Raw genomic sequence first — 21,681 nt, forward strand, 5'->3', positions numbered from 1 at the left:
AAAGTTTTTGAATGAATACTCTCGCAATTCCAATTCGTTGTCGGTTAAATTACGTTCGTTATGCAGCTTTGTAACTACACCGTCCAACGCTGCGACAGAGCTACATGGTGAAATTTTTCATTTCGGGCAGTTTGTAGCAGAAGTATTGGATTGTTGGGGGCTTCAGGACCGATTTATTTCTCTTCCAACTGCCTCCATTTGGGCTGGAAATGAGAGAATGAGGAATTTCTTACTGTAGTAATGTATCGGCCAATTTTTACCAGAGATTAGGAAAATAGGAGAGAACAATCCAAAATAGACCCAATTTACCCTACAAAAAATATGACTTTTTGAAGGTCATTTGCTGATTTTGGAACAAAAATTGAAAATTTCGAATCGATTTTCATTTCATGAGATAATGAAAGAGCTGATGCCGATAAAAGTCTCTTTTTCCCAGATCTATAACGATATGAATTGTTCATTGATTGAAAAATCTCATTTAGCTAAAAATGAAAATAGATAGCCACTCTTTGAAATTCCGTTAGATTCCTTGACCTAGAAAACCTACGTTTTCGTACGAAATTCAGAGTTTTGTGTTGTATTTTAGAACCTATCCTATCAAAAATTCACCTAGAATAAAACAGCGAGTTTCATATCCTGTATATTTTGGTGAATTTCCTCCAGAGATGAAAATGCATGACGTCTCTGAAGGGTTGTAATATTCTGCTCGTTTGTGATCGAAAAATTTCAACATTAGGACATTATTTTGTGTAGATCTGACAATTTCAAATGAAAATTTTTATATCGCATTTCCAGGCAAGAAATAAACCACTATAGACAGGCCATCCTTTGAAAAACAATAATTTACAATAAATAGAGACCCCTAGCTCCAATAATTTGTAATTCAACAATGGTCTTGACTGTATAAAATTAGCACAGGTCGAAAACTTCCAGCATAAGTAATTTCTCGTAACCGGCGCATACGCCATTTTGCAACTATTATTCCATTCATTCGTATTTTTAATAACGCTGAGAAATTGACGATTTTTGTGTGGATGAATGAATGTTATATAATTTTTAGTCTCCTTGTGAGTTGAAAAACATAAAAGGTAACTCAGAAGATTTTATGTGATGCTTGAACGATTAGGAAGAGGAACAGTGTTTCTTATTCCATCAGGTTTGTTAGTTGTTTTCAGTAGTTTTGGATAATTGAAATATTTGTTCAATGACATTAATGTTATATAAGAGGAACAATTAAAGGTGGAAAGGAGAGGGCGCACAGGCAAATAGAGAGTTGAATTCAAATGTGCCTAGAACCGTGGAGCTCTTAATAAGCTTCGTGATAGATCCCATAAATCATTCCTCGTTCTGAACCTCCAATCACTAATTTATCTTGTGTAGGGGCAATTACGTCGATACAAAAGGAGTCGATAAGGTCGGGCTTCTCACTTGCACCGGCTTCGGAAAGGATTCCTCCAATTAGCTCTTCAATTTTACCTCCTGCTATAATTCCTCGTCCATTCAATTTGGACGTATACAGTAACACAAAGGGGGAAGAAGAAGAACCGAAAACGTGTCTCGTAAAAATAAAAACCTACAGAAGTAATTCCATTTCGGTAAGCTCCTTTTTCTCGGCGCTCTGCGAGGGATGGTTCTTTCAGCTGGAAATATTGTTGTTTCCGATTTCCCATGTCTGACTGCTTAGCGAGGATGATATGAGTTAGGAAGCTTTTACGGGGTATAATTTCCTGGATTTTTTTATTCGATTAGATCCTTCAACTTCGAATCACTGTAAACTGAATGGAATAAGTGCCAAATCATTTGAAGGTCAGGTATGTGTTAAAGTTTCCTTCCCCCACACACAAAAGATTTATTCCAGATGATGAGGTTAATTAATTATATTTACAACCTAACATTATGTTTCACCATGGCTGATAAGCAAATTTTCCTTTGATTATTATGCACCTTCTGAAGCCTAAAGTAGACAATTGATTTTCACTCAAGGATCATCAAGGTTTATTTATGTCCATAGTTCTGGAGCTGAGTTCTATGGACCCAAACCACTAACCTAGCTGCGAGCTAGAAAGCTTTGCTTTTATAGATTATAGTTTTTTCTGCAAAAATCCTTGAGAGGAAATGGACCAAAACAATAATGAAATCCTGAGAAACAAGGGGATCAGATTACGAATAGGAATCAAATAACTGAGTAGTAACTGAGTCTTAGTGTACATATTCTTGTTCACCTCAGAACTGACTGAGAGAACTGAGTGAGGTCAACTCAACCAGTTCCTACTTCATGTATAGAGTCATTCGGGGCAACTGTGCGCACTTTTGCCTTTCAAGCCATACCCTGTTTCAAATGTTGAAGCTAGGAAAATTAAAACATATTCATAAGATAGAGAATTTTCTAATCTATAAAAAAACATCAAAAAGCAAACAAACAAAAACGTTTTCTCTCCGCAAAAAAGAATTTAATAGATAAAGTCGGAGTGCGTTCACTTGCCCCGTATTGCGAGTAAGTGTGCGCACCCTCACGGGGTAAGTGAACGCAGTGCTTAGTGAACCACACAATCAAAACAAATTACAAAATAATGTTATCAAAACGTTCCAATATTAGAGAAATGCTGTTTATTGTCAATACAGAAGCGCCTTTTTACAAGCAGTGCATTATTGTTCGTGCCACAATTCTTGGTGAACACAACACTTGATACATTCCCCTGTTGGTGGCTCTTCATATTTTTCTGAACAAATAGGACAATATTGATCGAGTCTTAACCAAGAAAATCAACAATGTCATAATTTATTCCTCACTGAACTAATGACCATATAATGAATCTATGCGCACACTTACCCGCGCACACTTTCCCCAGTAAGCCAAAATTTGAATTGACGTTCTTATATTATTGAATTAAGCAGTTGAGAGAACCTAAAATTTTTTTTCTACAAGCGTGCGCGTTCAACCTTTTTCCCGCACGCATTCCAAGTTGCAAAGAGTCACTTTCCCAAAACGTGCGGGAAAAACGCCTGCTATTTCTTTCCCGCACGCATTTGCGTGCGGGAATGGATTAGCAGGGGTTTTTCCCGCACGCAAATATTATAGAGTAAATTAAATTCTATCATGTTTCTATGCATAGAACGTCAACGATGAGAAACCCATAGTAATGACATGCAGAATTACGTCTGTCATTATATATGAATTAATCAAATGAGATATGATCTGTTTCGTGAAATGGATATATTTATATATTTCAAGCGCATGTAGAAAAAATATTGTTCCTAACTCTTGCGTAAAGTGTCTTGCCCGCACTCAACTGCTTACCCGAACTCTGCTTCGCATCGTTCGGGCAACGGCAGTTTCGTGCGGGCAAGTATCACTTTCCGCACTTGATAGGAAAATAACTATTATTATATATTTAGATTAATATGCCCATGATCGAATAAAATATTATTTAATACTGAGGGACTCGGAACTTGGACCTGGCAGAATTTGCAGAGCTGCTAAAAATTTACATGAAAACTAGTGAATTTGATTGATTGCAAATAAAAAGCTAACGAAACGTCGCACTCCTATGAAAAACTAATTTGGGGATTCTGCGCCCTTGCTTCACCCAAATTGTCCCAAATGAACCCCTCTTTCATACATTGCATAGTCCAGATATACGCACTGCGCACACTTACCCACTGCGCTTAGTTACCCCGAATGACTCTACACTTCTCCAAATGTGAAAAATGTAAATTGGGCGCACATTTCATTCAAATGGATTGGCTTCACTGAGAAATATAAAGATGGGTGCGCCATCTACAGATGAGTAATCAGATGTGCCATCTAGGCTGAGCATGTGGTCTGCAGGTCCCTGTCAAATAGACGTGATGATAAAATAGCGTTCTTTTTTCACTGGTTGGTAAGAAAACTTCAAGCTCTCTCACGGACGGAGTATAAAATGCTTCCATCATTTTTTATGACAGCCACGATGGCGTCCTGGCACGTGACCGAATCAACCTCAAAACATCCATCCTCATAGATTGATCATTATCCGTAATTCCCGTAGTCTCCCGAAGGATCTCTCGACAGATATCGAAATTAAACCATTCTCCCATCGACGAAACGTATCTTCCTCTCCCCGTTTAAGGTCAGAGGTCGCGCGATGGACCAAATTGTATTGTGTTTTCTACCGAACGCTTGATCTCATTTGCATTCGTTCCTATTCATTGCCTGGAATTAGCATTTTGTCGGAATCACCCCTCCCGGATCAGGAACAGAGCGAAGAAGAGAATTTTGGGGGTTCCTCCAGCGAAATAGCGCATTTAGATTCACACTTGAAGGCGGTCTTGGAGGGGAGGCAGTTTATTGCGTTACCATCTACGAGTTTCAGGGTAGCTGGGTACGCAGATCATCGACTGACTGAAATCTATCCATCCATATTGCAAAAGTCCATTTTCAATAGTAATATCGATAATAGATAGCTTAATTTCAACTTTTTGGAGTGATCCATTCACTTTCGGTTTACTCCTTCTCCAAAAACTCTTCCTTATAGGTGGAATTTCCTATACCACAGAGACCAGTAAGTGGCGTTTGTGCTCCTTCTTGCCTATTGATATTTTCCGCAGTTTTCAAAACCAGAAATCTTCAGGAAGGTTTTCACAAGCAAGAAACAACTTGCACATTCCGCGAAGGAATAACTCATCCCTAATTTCATTCGAGAGCTCTCGAAATTTTTCAATAAAACTCTCTGACAATCCATAATTCATCGGCAACCCATATTTTATGATGAAGAGCATCTATTCTAGTAAATAGATCGATATCTCAGAAATATTTTGGGGCTCCTATACGGAATGAGATAATTCTTGAATGCTGGTTCTCTGTGAATCCACATAAAACTCTGAATCGGAAATTTGACCGGTATTTTCAGTTTTTCAAAAGATTGCTCATGATTTGGTCACTGATGGAGTTTTTTATGAACTCATTTTAATCAAATTCAATAAGTTTAACACTTAAAAAAAGAAGGGTTACCATTTGAGAAAAGTTAACAACCCTGCAAGCCTCTTGAAGTGTATTTGACAAACTCCTCCATTATTTAGGAAATTACTCATTTTCAGCAAATTTCTTGAACTCAAACGATATTTGGACTTTGATTTGGGAGTTCAAAAGTGCAGAAAATTCTAAATGATAACGGAACTGACTTATTCTTTGTGTGATTTTCACGAAATATTTGCTTTCTAGTTGGAATTATGACAATTTACAATGCGGTGTCTTATTTTACATTAATCAGTGAAAAGTAGTATACCGTGTTTTCATAGAATTGTTATTCGTCAAATAATTTCATCTGAAAGCACCGAAATAAGATATCCCTTAGATAGGAAATTATTTGACAGATACTTATTGACATAGAATAAAGTTTATTCGAAGGTGAAAGTACCGGGCCTTAGATTAATAAACTGATTCAATTAGTTCAATACCAAATTGGATAATTCGAATGAGTTTTCAATATGAATGAAATCGTGAAGCGTGATCTGGAGGTCAGATGCGTGGAATGCGGAAAATCCCAGTGAAAATACGTCGAGTCAGTCCATCTCTATGATTCTCATCATTGACGTAATCGGGCTGGATTGAAATGTCACAACTGACAATGGGAATAATTGTGCTGAAACTCTTTCGAATATAACGCAGCCTTGTAATGAGTTGGAGCAGGGCCAAAGACTACTCTTCCTCATATCCAATTTTTCGAGCGGTTCACTCGAAATGTGTTCTCGGTATTTTGCGAAAGGGGAAATATTTTCTCGCTATCGGTTAATGAGTTGTCGGGGAATTTTCTCGGAAGAATGGGAAATTTCTTCGGCTTCGCGGAATAAAAGAGGAATTGTCACAGTTGAATTCAGTTCTAATGAGAACTTGACTTATCCCAACCGGAATGAGAGGTTGGTGAATATTATTCCAGTTCAATTTGGGAAGTTTCGTTCATTAGACTCGAAAACGATTTCTAATGGGCGAAGTAAACGATTCATTTCAAATCGTACCAGAAATATTAATTCAGGGTTTTCAGTCATTTATCGTATTTGGCAATAACCCAGAGATTTCAGCATGATTGGTCTAGAAAACTTAAATTAAATTATACTGGACGACTGTTATAACTCCTTATATGTTATCCAATTAAAAAGGAATTTTTCTCTGGAAAATTCATCCAGCATATCTATCTACATTCCGATCGATATCTTCGCACATTTTTTCCATTGGAATAATGGATATCCCGATAAATCTTATGGCGTACTATGATAAATGATATGAAAAGCAATTTTTCAATGCTCACTAATGAAATTGTTCTCAAGGAATCAGGAAGTGGAAAATGGACTGGAGCTGCTTAACATTAATTAATCAGGAGATGTTTTGAAGCTTCACTTCCTGAGTGTTTGTTCACCTCCCTGATAGCTTCTATAAATCAGTTTGACACCTATAGCCGGTTGTTTGGGAACTTTTTGTGACTCTGGATAACAGGTCAATGAAAACAATTGTTTTCAATCATTCTAAGATAAATGAGGAGTACCTACAGACTTTTTCCAACAACTTTTTTTCAAAAGCGATCACTTGAATTCAAGTTAAATGAACATTTAAAATCTAATCAGAATTATGAAATTGGGTTTGGTACGTCATAAGGACTCTATTGCAAAATGATGAGAGTTTATCTTCCAATTAAAAAGACCAAAGTACTTATTTACTTCCCTCAAGTTCATAGCCAAACTTTATCAATCAGAGTTGACGCTAACTAATTCTGCACACACTACCCTGAGGATTTTAAGTTCGCTACTTGGGATTGTGGTCTCCGGGAAGAGAATGGTCTTGTTTGTTCCCAGAGTTGGTCTGAGGGTATTTTTTATCGCATTTCTTGGTGAAATTCGATTTTCTATTGGTAACAAGCATCCGAATGGGAACAAATTGAGTAGTGGTTATCAAGAATACCTCTCTAAAGTGCATTTTTCATGCAGGAATGTACCGAAAATATACAGGATTTGGATTAAATTCAGAGGATCTATCGAAAGAATATAGAAATGTTGGTAGTAATAGAAAAAATCTCCTGGAGGACCCCAAGCCAAAGTCTCGATGGAAAAAAGCCACGTGGGTGGCGAGAAAAAATAAATCTGGACTCGACCCATCAAGGTTATCCTCGTTGCCGCACTGATGAAGGTGTTAATTAATTTTTTTAATTCTGCGGGCTGAGAACCAGCTCCGGATTCAATTAAAACTTGGCAACATCCGCCCGCAGTGCTCTTTGCCACCTCTTACATCTTGACTTTAATGCGGCATAGTTTCAGATGTAAAGAGCCCTCTCTTCCAGATCATAATGATATCTTCCGGACGGAGTGGGAGGATTGGCTGGATTTTCCCCAGGGAGGAGAGCCTTCTGCGGACCGCAGACTCTGGAAGGAGAATGCGTGAGATCATTTATCTTCGTGCCCCCCTATATGTGAGAACTGAGGCCACACTCGATCTGGAAGCTATTGATTTCACACCAGATCTTTGGGTAATGGGGTATATTGGATTTATTTGGTGGGAAAAGTTCAGCAGGAAGCTTTTATGATGATGTATCGATATGGTCTTGGAGACTAAAGGATGTAGCATTTTTTCTGTTATGAAAATCGTATTTGGACAGGACCTAGGAATTTGAGATATGTCGACGTAGGCATGGCTTCGTTCTATAGTGCCTTCCATGCAAAAGCTTGCGTATTTTGTCTTCTTCAAAGTGTTCGACGATTTTTAAGTGATCCTGCAGCAGCTACTCGATGAATTTCTTCTGAAACAGCCTTATTCAGGAAATATTCTCGAAGTCCTTCCATTTCCTGGAATATACAGTTGGACAAATCAACAATTCCTCGACCCCTAAGATGTTTCTGTTTCTTTCTATCTAGTTCAGTCTTCAAATTACGATTTCCTCATCGAAATCAGAGATCACAAATCGAGGCTTGCAACCTTGGGGGAAAACTCCCGAAGTAAAAAGCGTCTACAATTATTTCTACTGCATATAAATCATTCCCCATGTTTGTTTCATAACGTTAACATCGCAGATACCTTTTCAACCATTCTGTTGTTCGTTATTTCCTTCAGAAATTCGATGGAAACAGAATGAAGATGTCCATTACCGCACATAACCACCGAAGGAACCGAATATATGAATAACAATACCGAGATTTCTGCACAAAATGACAATTAAAAGAAGCACGCCGAATAAAAACTGGCGAATTATCATCTTGGACTTGTTCCAACCTAAATGCATCTTTCTGTTTTCTGGCTTCTCGAAAGCAAGTCGGCGTAGAAAAGGTCCTTAGTCGGTGGTGTATTTCATTTCCCGGAAATTTAGAAGGGAGGATCTTGGGGTCTTTTCTACAAAAGAAACGGAGAATTATTGAGATTTTCTTGACTTCTCTCATCGGAAGGTCCCCTTCAAGTGGAAATGCCGGATATGAAGGCGTTGAGGGGCTATTTGTCGGCTGCCTTTTTCGGATGCTCAGTTTTGCCCTTTTGAGCCAGCAGAATATCTGGCGAATGTTGTCGTCTGATTCTGGATGTAAAACACATTAAAAAAAAATACTTCTGATGTTTGTGGGTAGGTAGGTAGAGTCATTCGGGGTAACTGAGCGCAGTGGGTAAGTGTGCGCAGTGCGTATATCTCGACTATGCAATGTTTGAAAAAGGGGTTCATTTGGGTGAAGCAAGGGCGCAGAATCGCCATATTAGTTTTTCATAGGAGTGCGCCGTGCGACGTTTCCTTAAATTTTTATTTGCAATCAATCAAATTCACTAGTTTTCTTGTTAATTTTCAGCATCTCTGCAAATTCTGCCAGGTCCAAGTTCCGAGTCCGACAGTGTTAAACAATATTTTATTCGATCATGGGCATATTAATCAAATATATAATAAAAAATTTTAGGTTCTCTTAGCTGCTGTACTCTATAAGAACCTCAATTCACATTTTGGCTTACTGGGGAAAGTGTGCGCGGGTAAGTGTGCGCATAGATTCATTATATGGGCATTAGTTCAGTGAGGAATAAATTATGACATTGTTGATTTTCTTGGTTAAGACTCGACCAATAATGTCCTATTTGTTCAGAAAAATATGAAGAGCCACCAACAGGGGAATGTATCAAGTGTTGTGTTCACCAAGAATTGTGGCACGAACAATAATGCACTGCTTGTAAAAAGGCTCTTCTGTATTGACAATAAACAGCATTTCTCTAATATTGTAACATTTTGATGACATTATTTCGTAATTTGTTTTGATTGTGTGGTTCACTAAGCACTGCGTTCACTTACCCCGTGAGGGTGCGCACACTTACCCGCAATACGGGGCATGTGAACGCACTCCGACTTTCTCTATTAAATTCTTTTTTGCGGAAAAAAAAACGTTTTTGTTTGTTTGCTTTTTGATGCTTTTTTATAGATTAGAAAATTCTCTATCTTATGAATATGTTTTAATTTTCCTAGCTTCAACATTTGAAACAGGGTATGGCTTGAAAGGCAAAAGTGCGCACAGTTGCCCCGAATGACTCTATGGAGTATAAACCAAAGATTATAGATTAGAAAGATAGGAAACGCCCTCATATCGCTATTACTAAAAACCGACTACATTTTGGCCAGTGAAAACACATTTGACAATGAGATGGCGCTGCAAACGTATTATCAATACAGAAAAACTGTAAAAAACTGTGGAAAAGAAACATGTACAATATCCATGAGCCTTACCCGTAGATATCCCCCATCGAAAATAATAAATGGAACTACTTAACCCGCCCTAACTTCACTTGATCCTCCAAAATTCTACTTCACAAACGCTAATCCTTGTTCTTAAGCCTGAATCCAATAATTTGTTGCATCAATTTTTGTGGAACTTCGCGCAGGGATCTGTCATTAAGATCCCTAAATCCGCGAGCATGATCCTTCTGATTTAGATGTGAAGAAACATTCGGAAAAGTTTTCATCATCCCGTGGACTTGACGAGTATCCGACCCAGTTTCGACTAATCCGTTTTTCTTCCGAATTGATACAACTCGGGAGCCTAAAACAAAACATCAAAAGTTTTCGACGAATTTCCCAAAGAAATATCCCTCGTATATTTTTCTTGTCGGTGTAAATGGGTACTGAAAGAGTGACACCAATTTCTTCAGGCTCCCGTATTTCAGATGAAAAAAGAACGGTATCACATAACTACCTAACTAATTTAGAAAGATAAAAACAGGGAGATATTATAATTTATTTTAATTTCTGACTAATTGCTGACTTCGAATGAAAGGGCCGTAAATTTCGTTCTATTTTTATCGAGGTATCAGTTGTGTTGTGCTGACGAGGTCAAACGAAACCGAAACCATGTCCAGCAGTTACTCCTTCTCGAAGAAATATTGATACTTTGAGGGATAATAGTTCGCGAGTTCATTTAAGATCGTAACAGTCAGTTGTTAATTTTATATCAGCATTATCATCATTGATTTCGTTAATAATAGGATCTTTCGCTAAAATTTTGATCAGAAGTTCATTGCGGCTTGACTTGCTAGGGGTATACTTTGCCTGATCGTCTCATACGATTCCCAAGAACTCTCTGGTTAAGCTTTGGAACATCGACGCGTAAAAACATATACTTCATTCAAATTTATTTTAGCAGTCGGTTGGCCATGGAATAATTTTCTCAAGTTTTTGTAACTAGAACGAAGTTAGGTTGGCACTCATGAAATGTCGTTAATGTCATAACCATAGGTTATCTATGGTCATAACGCCGTTGCCACAACTAATATCAATTTTTATTACGAAAATGCCGAAAGTGATTGAAAAAAGAGAAGAGAGGGTTTCAGGAAGTGCTATTTAGAATTCAGGTCCGCTGCTTCAAATAGCTATACCCTGATATTCTGAAATCCACAATACATCAGACGGTAGCGAACATATTCAATGTAAGGGAATTTATATAATGTTTCATCTGAATCTAAACGACTCATATTTCAGCTGAATATTTCCACAATCAGAAAAATTGTGAATGAAGAGGATGACAAAGAATTTCCTTCTATTTGGAGACCCAAAAAAGTGGTGGCATTTGAGAATTTTATGTTTGAGAGAATTAATGCGAAAAGTTTACTACAGGATTTTCGATTAATGTAATCGGAGAATAAGTTCCCTAAAATGGATTTTTCTATTTTCATTTGGCTTGTCCTATACAATGTAAATGTCTTAAGGTACTAATAAATACCTAATTATTATTATTACATCAATGTATTAAGATGAATAGCCACAAATACGCGCAAGTTGTCCTGTTACTTGTTTATTCATGTGAAATTTTTGTTCAAAGGTGAAGTTCATCTTAACTTGAAATTTCCTTCAATTCCTTTCACTTATATTGATGCAAGATGTTTTTTGTTGAAGAATTTAACATTCTTGTAATTATCTGTTTATTCCTTCGGGACATACCTATTCCCAACTACTGCATCATATGCATTTCATCTTCAGGTTAATATTTTTGAAATCTACAAATGATGTAAGCCAAAGAAGATAACGAACATTAACTCTCCTCAAGCTAGTGCATATTATGATATTATACTGATCTCTTGTATTTTCCATGCTAATAACTGGATTTGGTATGCCTTCAATCAGTTTGTATGAACTTCAATTATGTTCATCACATATTTTCCGAAGAGATTCGACATTGTGATAAAATACGTAATAACAGAAACTTTTACGTAGAACGGGCAACATAGTGCTGATTTAAGACCCAAAAATGTTTTGACAAGCTTCATAACCCCACATTTTCGTACTATACAGAGTGAAATGTGTCAAATTTCCATGGCCAACCGACTGCTAAAATAAAAGTGAATGAAGTATAGACGTTTCACAACTGAAACTTATGCAGAAGCGGCTTGGTCCAATCTTGGTAAACCAGAGGGAAAATTAAACGGATTATGGACATGAACTTCGTATTGTTCCACGTCGATCTGTAACCAACGTGTAGACGCCTCTCACAATTTTAATTAAGAAATATGCATACGACCGTTTCCGGTTTGATGAATGCTGGCGAGATGTTTGGAGTGGAGTTAACTCTCCCAAGTCGTGCGATCAATGTTTATACACGTTTCCCAAACAACTCTGAAGTGGAAATTCAACAATGCACTGCGAGCACGATATGAAGGCAAACTGGATTCATAAAGAAACTTCCAACAGTTTTAACCGTGGTAAGTAGTTTACTCGTCAGGAGTGCTAGTTGAAAGAGGGCAGTGAAAAGGAAAACTGCCTGATGTTGTCCAGCGCCATTTGCCATTTTTTCGAGTATCGAACTGATGATCTTGAGTTTGCTCAAACAGAGGCGCTCCTTGAAGTGCTATCTGATTAACGCTTTGAGGACGTGCTCAACTAGAACACAAGGAATCATTACAGATCTCACACCTATTCATCGTGTGCTTAGTCCATGAGACCAGGAGAAACAGGAGCGATGAGGCAATCTCCTTAAGCCTCCTAGATATGGTTCAACTCAATGATAAACTCGATTTTAACGAACTGAAGGTCGACAAAAAAACGAGGTCCAAAATTTCACCTTTCTCCCATACATCCAAACAATAACTCCCTTATCCGGTGGATGATCTATAATTTCATGAAGTGTTAGTAGAATGTTCGCATGTTGAAGCAACGTCAACACATATTTTCGGGGATGAATTGCACAGAATATAAAGGGGGATTTGTTCAATATTAATACGACAAGCACGAACGTTGTTCTATTATATGAGATTTCGTGCAAGGCACCTCAGTTATGGTTATTACATTTATTCATCGACCCTGGAATGATTCGCTCTTGATGTGATAATTATTCTGTTTCTTTTATATTCAGAATAATGTAAATGAGGGAAAATTCGAATGAGTCAATATGCAGGCTGCTTCTCGAGATAGTATATAACTTATTGAAAAATGAGCAAGGGGTTAGATCCCCCTAAAATGACATATTTTCTACTCTGTCTGAAAATCAGGATATTCTATTAGTGTCTTAGGATATTGAGTGCATGGAATTTGTTTTGAAGATTCTAAAAAACCAAACAGTTCATGATTCAATAGAGAATTGCACTCCAGAGAACTGCTCTTCGAAGTCAACTCGAAAATGAAAAGTGGAAAAAAAAATTCTCCTAAACTGGGCCGGATGTTTGAAATTTTAGTATGAAAATATAGGTTTTCAAACACGCTGAATCTATTGAAAGCAGTTTCGAAAGCCTATTTCCCTTCCTTGAGATTTTCATCTAGGAAATGGCATTTTTCGAAAATTGCGAATTTCACTTCAGAATTCGTCCAGACCGAACGGTTATGCCGAGATGGATGAAATTCCCAGATTCTTAACTAAAAGAGTTGCTCTTTCAGTAAATGTATCACGTTTAGATCTACGATATTTTTTCTGGACGATAAATTACTCTAAAGATGACCTTCAAGAAATGCCCAAAAAGTAGGGTTCAGTCAAAACTTCCTCAAAATCGGACGGTTATGCCGAGATGGATGAAATTCTCAGATTCTCAACTAGAAGAGTTGCTCTTTCAGTATATGTATCACGTTTAGATGTACGATAAGTTTTTTGGAAGATAAATCACTCTAAAGATGACCTTCGAAAAATCCCCAAAAAGTTGGGTTCAGTTAAAACTTCCCCAAGATCGAACTGTTATGCCTAGATGGATGAAATTCTCAGATTATTAACTGGAAGAGTTGCTCTTTCATTATGTGTATCACGCTTAGATCTACGGTAATTTTCCTGGAAGATAAATTACTCTGAAGATGACCTTCGAAAAATTCCCCAAAAGATGGGGTCAGTTGAAACTTCGTCAAGAACGAACGGTTGCGCCGAGGTGGATGAAATCTCGAAATTCACTAAAAGAATTCAATTCAACATTCTACAAGGTGAAGGACCTAGGGAGGCCTAGACTGCTAATCCGCCACTGCGTACCCCAATGCATAGGACCTTGATGAAATATCGAAGGAAAACAAGATATATAAAACCAATCGAAGCGGAAAAACACACGTTCAGATAAGAATCCCCAACAATGCACCTTTTAATCCATCAATATTTCAGGAGAAAGGACCCGAAATAACGAGAGCTTTCAGCTGTCAACCGATCCAATCTCGGATATATTTACACGCCAATAAAAATGACCCAGAGTAAATAACAGTCAATCATGCGACACCTCCTTTTATTTCCCGAAGACAGCACTGTCGTGTCCTTCCAGGAGTGCGTGCCCCCAAAAACGGGAGATATTTTTTCGAGTCTCCCGCCCGCAGGAGCGTCACCGGGAGGGGGTATATCGATCCTAACCCTGCCGGCGTATCCCGGCAACTCTGTGGTTCACCTGCACCGAATCTCTTTCTTCGACAAAAAGATCCGTCGGAGATTCCGATCTACAGGTAAACGTGCCCGAAATTGGAAACTTTTTCGGTAACAATACACTCTGATACGATGCCTCGTGAGTGTTATTTATGGCGGCAAGGGGAGCATGTAGGTTTTTGAACTTTGAACGAAATCGGATTTCGGAAATCTTAGGCTCAATGCTGTGCTAGTATTCGAAAAATTCATTAGAACCATCGTTTAATCATACAAGCCTCCTGTGTTAATCTCAATTTATCAACCTACCTCCTGAAATACACCACTGCGGTGTTGAAGCCTTCATTATGACCCCCAAATACCTTGGTTTGTACGACTATTTTGTGAATCGGATTTTTTGGATGAGCCAAATTGTTTGGGGTAGCAAAAACTCCTCATAGATAATAATAACTCAGACATTGACTAGTTGATTTTTCAAATACCCTGCAATAATTCATTCGACATGCCTAGGCGTACTTTGAATGAGGTGAGACTCTGAAGTCTCTGGCTGATAGATATGTTGATATATCCCCTAATATCGTCGAAGGGTTCAATTCAAGAATGTTCGGAAGATCGGAAATGCCAAGAATCTAGTATATTTTTCGACTTTCAATCTCTTTTAGAACTATGAAGCTTGGATATGGTTTTGCCACAACTCAGATCCACTAAATGAAGGCAGATGTAATACACTGCGCAAAAAAATTAACGCACATTCTGAAAATCTCAATTTTAATGAAAGTTAACTCTACATTGACTTTATAACTTATTTTTTATGTTCTCTCGGGAAGGTTTTGAACAAAACTAGACACATTAAATGGAAGAAAAATTCAGGATTTCACCGAATCTTATGTGAAAGAAGAGAAATGAACAATTTTCAAAATACTGAAATGCTGATAAGTGATTTAATACTTGGTATTTCCACCCCTTGCGTTTATTATAGCTCGGCAACGACGGTTCATACTCAAAATGAGTGATCTTAAAATGTTCTGATCTAATCCTTCCCAGATTTCTCCGAGTTGGATTCCTAAGTCATTAAGAGTAGCTGGATGATTTTCTGAACTTCTCAGCCTTCTATTGAAGTTGTCCCAAACCTGCTCATTCGGATTGAGATCTGATGGACTTCTTGCTTGCCATTCCATTCGAGAGACTTCAACCTCTTCAAGATACTCCTAAACGATTCATAGCTCCATTATCAACGACCACTAGGTCTGTGCGAGCAGTCAAAGATATTCCACCCCATCCCATAATCGATCCTTCCCCGAAACCAGTAGTATTCAGGAAATTGCACTGAGCATATCTTTCATGTGGACGTCTGTATACAAGGGAACATCGATCACAATGGTAGAGGCAGAATCTAGACTCATCTGTGAAGAGAACTCTTTCCCAATCGGCCTCTTCCCAATGGATATGCTCTCTCGCAAAATCCAAACGCGCCCTTCGATGGGCTGGGGTAAGAGCTGGGCCTCTTGCCGAGACACGAGGCCTTAAATCATATTCTCTGAGGTGATTTCTTATTGTCTGAGTGCTAATTTGCACCTCATGAGTTTGCTCAAGCTGAATTTGAAGGAGGCGAGCGGTTGCAAACCGTTGTCCCAACGAAGAAAATCTCAAGTAACGTTCTGGAATGGCAGTTGTTACCCGTGGTCTACCCTGTCCTGGTCTTCGGACATTCATACCTGTCTCCCTGAATCGCTGCAACATTCTGGACACACTTGTATGGGAAACTCCAAACCTTTCTGCAATTCTTGTGTATGTCCATCCTTCTTCTCGCAAAACTACCGCTTGGGCACATTCCTCTTGGGTCAAATTGCGTGTTTCGCGTTGCATAGCGATCGAGTGTAGAAAATCAAACGAAAGAAAAACTATTGATCACTAGAATTGATCGAGAACAACTGATTTTAGAATGGAGCCAATACATTCAAAATCTGATAATATCATCTTTTTATTCCTGCTGGGAAAAAACATCTGTATTGAAGAAAATGGTTGAAAGTGGATAACATATGCATGCATAATTCTGATAAAAATAATTATCATTAAGAACACCTTCAGTTGTAGAATAAATTTGAGATTTCCATAATGTGCGTTAATTTTTTTGCGCAGTGTAGTTCTGCAAGGCAAAGAGCTCAAATAATTGATTTCATGATGAAAGAAGATAGAATAGGAATAAAATACAAAGAATTAATGTCTCAACTGGGTACACTGTGCCTAGGGCATGAAGGTCAGATGGTGGTTTTGATTATAGGATGTTAAGGAGGAATCAAACCTGATTCGTGACAAATTTAAACATTATTCCAGGATAATTCTGTGAGGTGTGAGGAAAAGCTCAGGTCACTTCGATTCATCATGTCCCATGGACTGTAAGAGCCGCTTGCAGCTCATCTCTCCAGTTAAAGGATGCTGTAGGGCAACATGAAGATCTATCCCAAGAATATGGTTTGGAAAAAGGTTTTTAAGTTAGTACCTATAGCTTGTGAGGCTCACACTCTTGAGAAAGCAGTCCCTCTCAGTGTTTGCCTCTCACGGAGGAAGAAAAAAACCTGTAAATTTTAACAGACCAGAGTAGTTAGTGATAGAACAGCATCGACCAGATCTACTAAATAACTCTGGCTTCATTTGGTTTGAGATAACCTTGTAGGAGTGTGGAGTATCCAGAGTTAAGATAGTCCATGAGCTTTCCAATTGAAAAATCCAGACAAATGAATATTTTTTCACGAAAATCTGAACGAAAATTCGGACGTTCAGAAAAAGATTTGTGATCGAGTGTGAAAATCGAATAGCAAGAAGTAAACGCTGAAATTTGTTCCCTGATATATGTGTGAATTTTTCCAGTATGCCGCACGCAAAGCCCGGAGATTAAATCACTCACATTTCCGATTTTCCCTCTCGCTTCTTATACAGAGTCGTCCTGATGGAATTTTAATAGTTCCGACTGCTCCTCCGGAGTCCGAATGGCCGCTAGGTGGTGGAGATTTATGATTCGGAATGATATTTTTTCAGGCAATGGACCAAGGCTGCCCAGTAAACAACGTTCTTCCGCAGTTTATATGTATGTGTGCGATTCGGGCTTTTAGCAAAACGTGGATGATGGATGCTGGGAGGACAGGAATAGGGCTACCGAAGGAGAGAGACTCATTTAGCGAACCTTTAGCTTCAGGACTTGGGATTTCGCCTTCAGTCTCGTGCATCAAAAAGATATCTGGCTGAGATCGAGTTTTTTTTATATCTTATTGATCTGAGCTTTGAAATTTTGAACAATTCTGAATACGATACTTCACAACAACTCACTGAGATACAGCGTAACATTCACACTCTTTACGACATGCTCACTCTTTACAACAAGAAGGAATTGAAAAAAAAACCCTCTGCCAGGGGCATACAGGTGAAGGATGATGCTTTGCATCTTGGGCTGAAAATCTTTTGAAAAAAGCTTAGTTCAGATAACTAAAAACCGAATAACATGATTTTCAATAAAAAATTTACTCTCTTCTACTTATTTATACTGCATTCACATTTATTTTAGCAGTCGGTTGGCCATGAAATAATTTTCTCAAGTTTTTGTATCTAGAACGGAGTAAGGTTAGCACTCATGAAATGTCGTTAATGTCATAACGCCGTTGCCACAACCAATATCAGTTTCTATTACGAAAATGCTGACAGAGACAGGGTCGCAGGTCTGCTCATTCAAATAGTTATACCCTGATATTCTAAAATCCACAATACGTCAGACGGTAGCGAACATATTCAATGTAAGAGAATTTATATAATGTTTCATCTGAATCTGAACGACTTATATTTCAGCTGAATATTTCCAAGACCGGAAAGATTGTGAATGAAGAGGATAACAAAGAATTTCCTTCTATTGGGAGACCCAAAAAAGTGGTGGCATTTTTTTTGAGTGAACTAATTCGAAAAGTTTACTACAGGATTTTCGATGAATGTCATCGTAGAATAAGAATATAGAATAACTATACATTGTAAATGTCTTAAAGTACCAATAAATACCTAATTATTATTATTATATCAATGATGATTAGCCACAAATACGCGCCAGTTGTCCTGTTGATTGTTTATTCATGTGAAATCTTTGTTCAAAGGTGAAGTTCATCTTGATTTGAAACTTCCTTTAATTCCTTTTACTTATATTGAAGCAAGGTGATTTTTGTTGAAGAATTTAACATTCTTGTAATTATCTGTTAATTTCTTCGGGAGATACCCATTCCCAACCACTGCATCATATGCATTTCATCTTCGGGTTAATATTTTTGAAATCTACAAATGATGTAAGCCAAAGAAGATAACGAACATTAACTCTCCTCAAGCTAGTGCATATTATGATATTATACTGATCTCTTGTATTTTCCATGCGAATAACTGGATTTGGTATGCCTTCAATCAGTTTGTATAAACTTAAATTATGTTCGTCACATATTTTCCGAAGAGGTTCGACATTATGATAAAATACGTAATAACAAAAACTTTTACATAGAACGGGCAACATAGCGTTGATTTAAACCCCAAAAATGTTTTGACAAGCGTCATAACCCCACAATTTTGTACTATACAGAGTGAAATGTGTCAAATTTCCATGGCCAACCGACTGCTGAGATAAAAGTGAATGGAGTATAGATATGGTAATGATAATTCACAGTACATTGAAAGAAATTATGGAGCAGGTACACATCACAGGGTCTGTCGGCAAACATAGAAAAGAATCTCTCACATTTTGTTGGCAAAATTGATAATCCAAGAGATAATTCGTTGAAATTCAAGATGATTTCAGGGATTGAGGTTTTCAGCTCTCAATTTGTGTACTGCGAGAATTTAGGGTGGTTTGAAGGGTTATGGGACCTAAAAACACAAGCATTAGGCGGATTACAATAGTTTTTTGTCCAAAATAATGGGAGACTACGATCGTTTATGAAATTTGTAACTTGTTAATAATGATGATCTACTTGGTAGCAGACTGCCCCTCCTCAATAATGGGATAATAGAATTACTCGCATAACTTTGCGAGATTGAGAATTATAGCCGCAGTCCATGTTGTTTTCGAAATGGAACCGGATGTAGGAATTCTCCGAAATCACAATATATTTTTCCGGAGCTAGCCGGACGCCCACTCGATAAGGCAGGGAACTTTTCACTTTAGTCGTGAAACACTCCGGTCTGACATAAATATTCTCGCCGGGTTTAATCTACTAGCATTCCGAGTGCGATAAATTTTCGAAAGGCGACAAATTTGCGAAGAATCCCCCTACTAATTATACAGGATAATGGGGAGAAATTCGACGCCTCGATCTGGGTGTATGTCGAGAAATTTTTGGACCACCTTGTATTTTTTACAAGATCACGATTTAGATCCTAAGGTGTTGAAGGGTTTCCCCTTTGAACTAAACCCACTCCCGAATAATAAAAGAATAGAAGGCTCTGGAGTGAATACAATATCGTTCAAAATTTTACTGATAAATGAATTCTTTATATTGATGAACTTCATTTATTCCTTTTCCGAACTTCCTACAGCTAGTGTACATGGATTTGGATCTGAGTGAATTGAAATATTGTATCTGACAGTTTCAGAATAAGAAATATTGGTCCAGGAATAGGAAACTTCACTCAGACAAAGCCTCAGTAGAAAGCGTGTTCTGTTACTTGCGTAATTTCCATTGAATCTCTATCCTCCCCCATTATGCCCTATAAACGCAAATGCCGTATTAAAATCTTCACAAAGCTTATTATTCCTTGAATAATAGGTTATTATCAGGTCGCCCTCCAGAGCTTGTTAGACAAGATATAATTCATTCGATATTTCCATAAATCTCCATTTGCAGAATGGAATCAGTGGTAGGGTAAAAATTATATTAAATGGAGTATGCCTCATTCTGTGTACCAATTTTTCAAAATTCTCCTTCTAAGTAATGCTGGTTTTTCCCAAATTTCCTTCCCATTCAAGTTCGTACAAAAATGCTGTGCCTTCTGATGAAAATATTTTTCTCAAATAACCCTCTCCCCATCGAAAAAAATCGCATGTCCCATTTCTATTTTCGTAGACAGAAGGTGAATTTATTCCGAGCATATTTCACAAATTAGTTTCGCTATGAGTTGTTCCTAAAATATCTAGTAGGACAAGTTCATAGTTTCAAGGCTCTAAATGAGTTGTAAATTATTTCACGACATGTTTGTGTATTTAATTTATTCCATACGAAAACATTGTTTTACTCAGATCGAGAAGAAATAATAGGGCAGAATGTGTATTATAATAAAGCTATTAATAATTTCCACGGTGATTTTATTCATTTCCTTCTCCCAGTTAATTTTGCGAGGAAATGCATTCTAAGTTGAGGTAATTTCCATTTTTCCTTCGGGACAAGAATAGAATGATTTTCATAGATAGTCGGTGTTATGCGCAACGTTTTTGTAGATGAATATTGTACTCGTTTTAAAGTTTAATCTTATGTTGTCTCCATTTCCATATAATAATCGTGTTCGATCTGAATATTTTTCGTATATACTCACTATTCACTCTGGATGCTATGTTAGCAAGTCAGTGAAATTTGAGAAAATTAACTTGATTTATTTTTCAAGAAAAACTTCCTCAAATACCATACGTAGCTCAAAAGCATATTCTTGCTTGAATACAGATGAAACGTTTATATATTCCTTATATTATAGAGAAATATATCATGTTTTTCTAACATATCACGAAAGGAATAAACTCTTCAGATATGCATAGGACGTTCCTATCTAGATATCGTGAATTCTTGGCGTTGTCATTGTCACCATAAATTCATGTCAACACTTTACTGCATATCAGAAAACACTTGGCAAAATGACAATAACTAGAGGCCATACTCACGAAAATAGTTTCAAAAGCATCCTCGGATATGGGATATTGTCCACTGTACATTTTTTTTTAAATCAACGAGAGAACGGCACTCAGAACTGAAGTGTTTACGGGTACAAAATTCTTTGTTTTGTTTGTCTATTGCTTGTTTTATTATTAGGTGGTTAGTGTTTTTGGTGACGTTTATAGTTGGAGTTTTCATTCATATCTGCTGTGAAAGTGAATATTATTGATACTGAGTGTTTACCGTCTACAAATAGTGCAGGTTTTCTGGATCAGAATCTGTTGTTCACGCAGTGAGTTATAGTTCAATTGATATTTGTTTTACTCGTATAGCGAGGCCATGAAAATGCGTTTAAAGTCAACATAATTCGGACAATTGAAAAAGAATTTCGATAATAGCTCACACACAGCTTGTTTCATTTCATTTCAACATCGAAACACCCTTATTTGGTCAAACCGGTTGAAATTCAAAGCCTAACTGGCTGGTTTCGTCAATACTTACTATGACGACAAAG

At 37.6% G+C, this 21,681-nt stretch overlaps 1 protein-coding gene across 4 annotated transcripts in view; it reads left to right on the forward strand.

The window, feature by feature from the left end:
* The window catches only part of LOC123312205 (dipeptidyl peptidase 4), a 50,936-nt gene that overhangs the window by 6,182 nt on the left and 23,073 nt on the right, over positions 1–21,681 (forward strand). For 2 of the 4 annotated variants that reach the window (XM_044896498.1, XM_044896502.1), the window contains exon 1: positions 21,209–21,459. The exons of 1 other annotated variant lie outside the window; for it this stretch is intronic. The gene's annotated coding sequence lies outside the window, so the exon portion shown is untranslated. Of the gene's footprint in view, positions 1–21,208; positions 21,460–21,681 lie in introns of those variants that run through there. One more of the 4 variants, XM_044896500.1, reaches the window with a different exon arrangement.

This window comes from Coccinella septempunctata, chromosome 4, assembly GCF_907165205.1.
Source record: "Coccinella septempunctata chromosome 4, icCocSept1.1, whole genome shotgun sequence".
Classification (NCBI taxonomy): Eukaryota; Metazoa; Arthropoda; class Insecta; order Coleoptera; family Coccinellidae; genus Coccinella; species Coccinella septempunctata.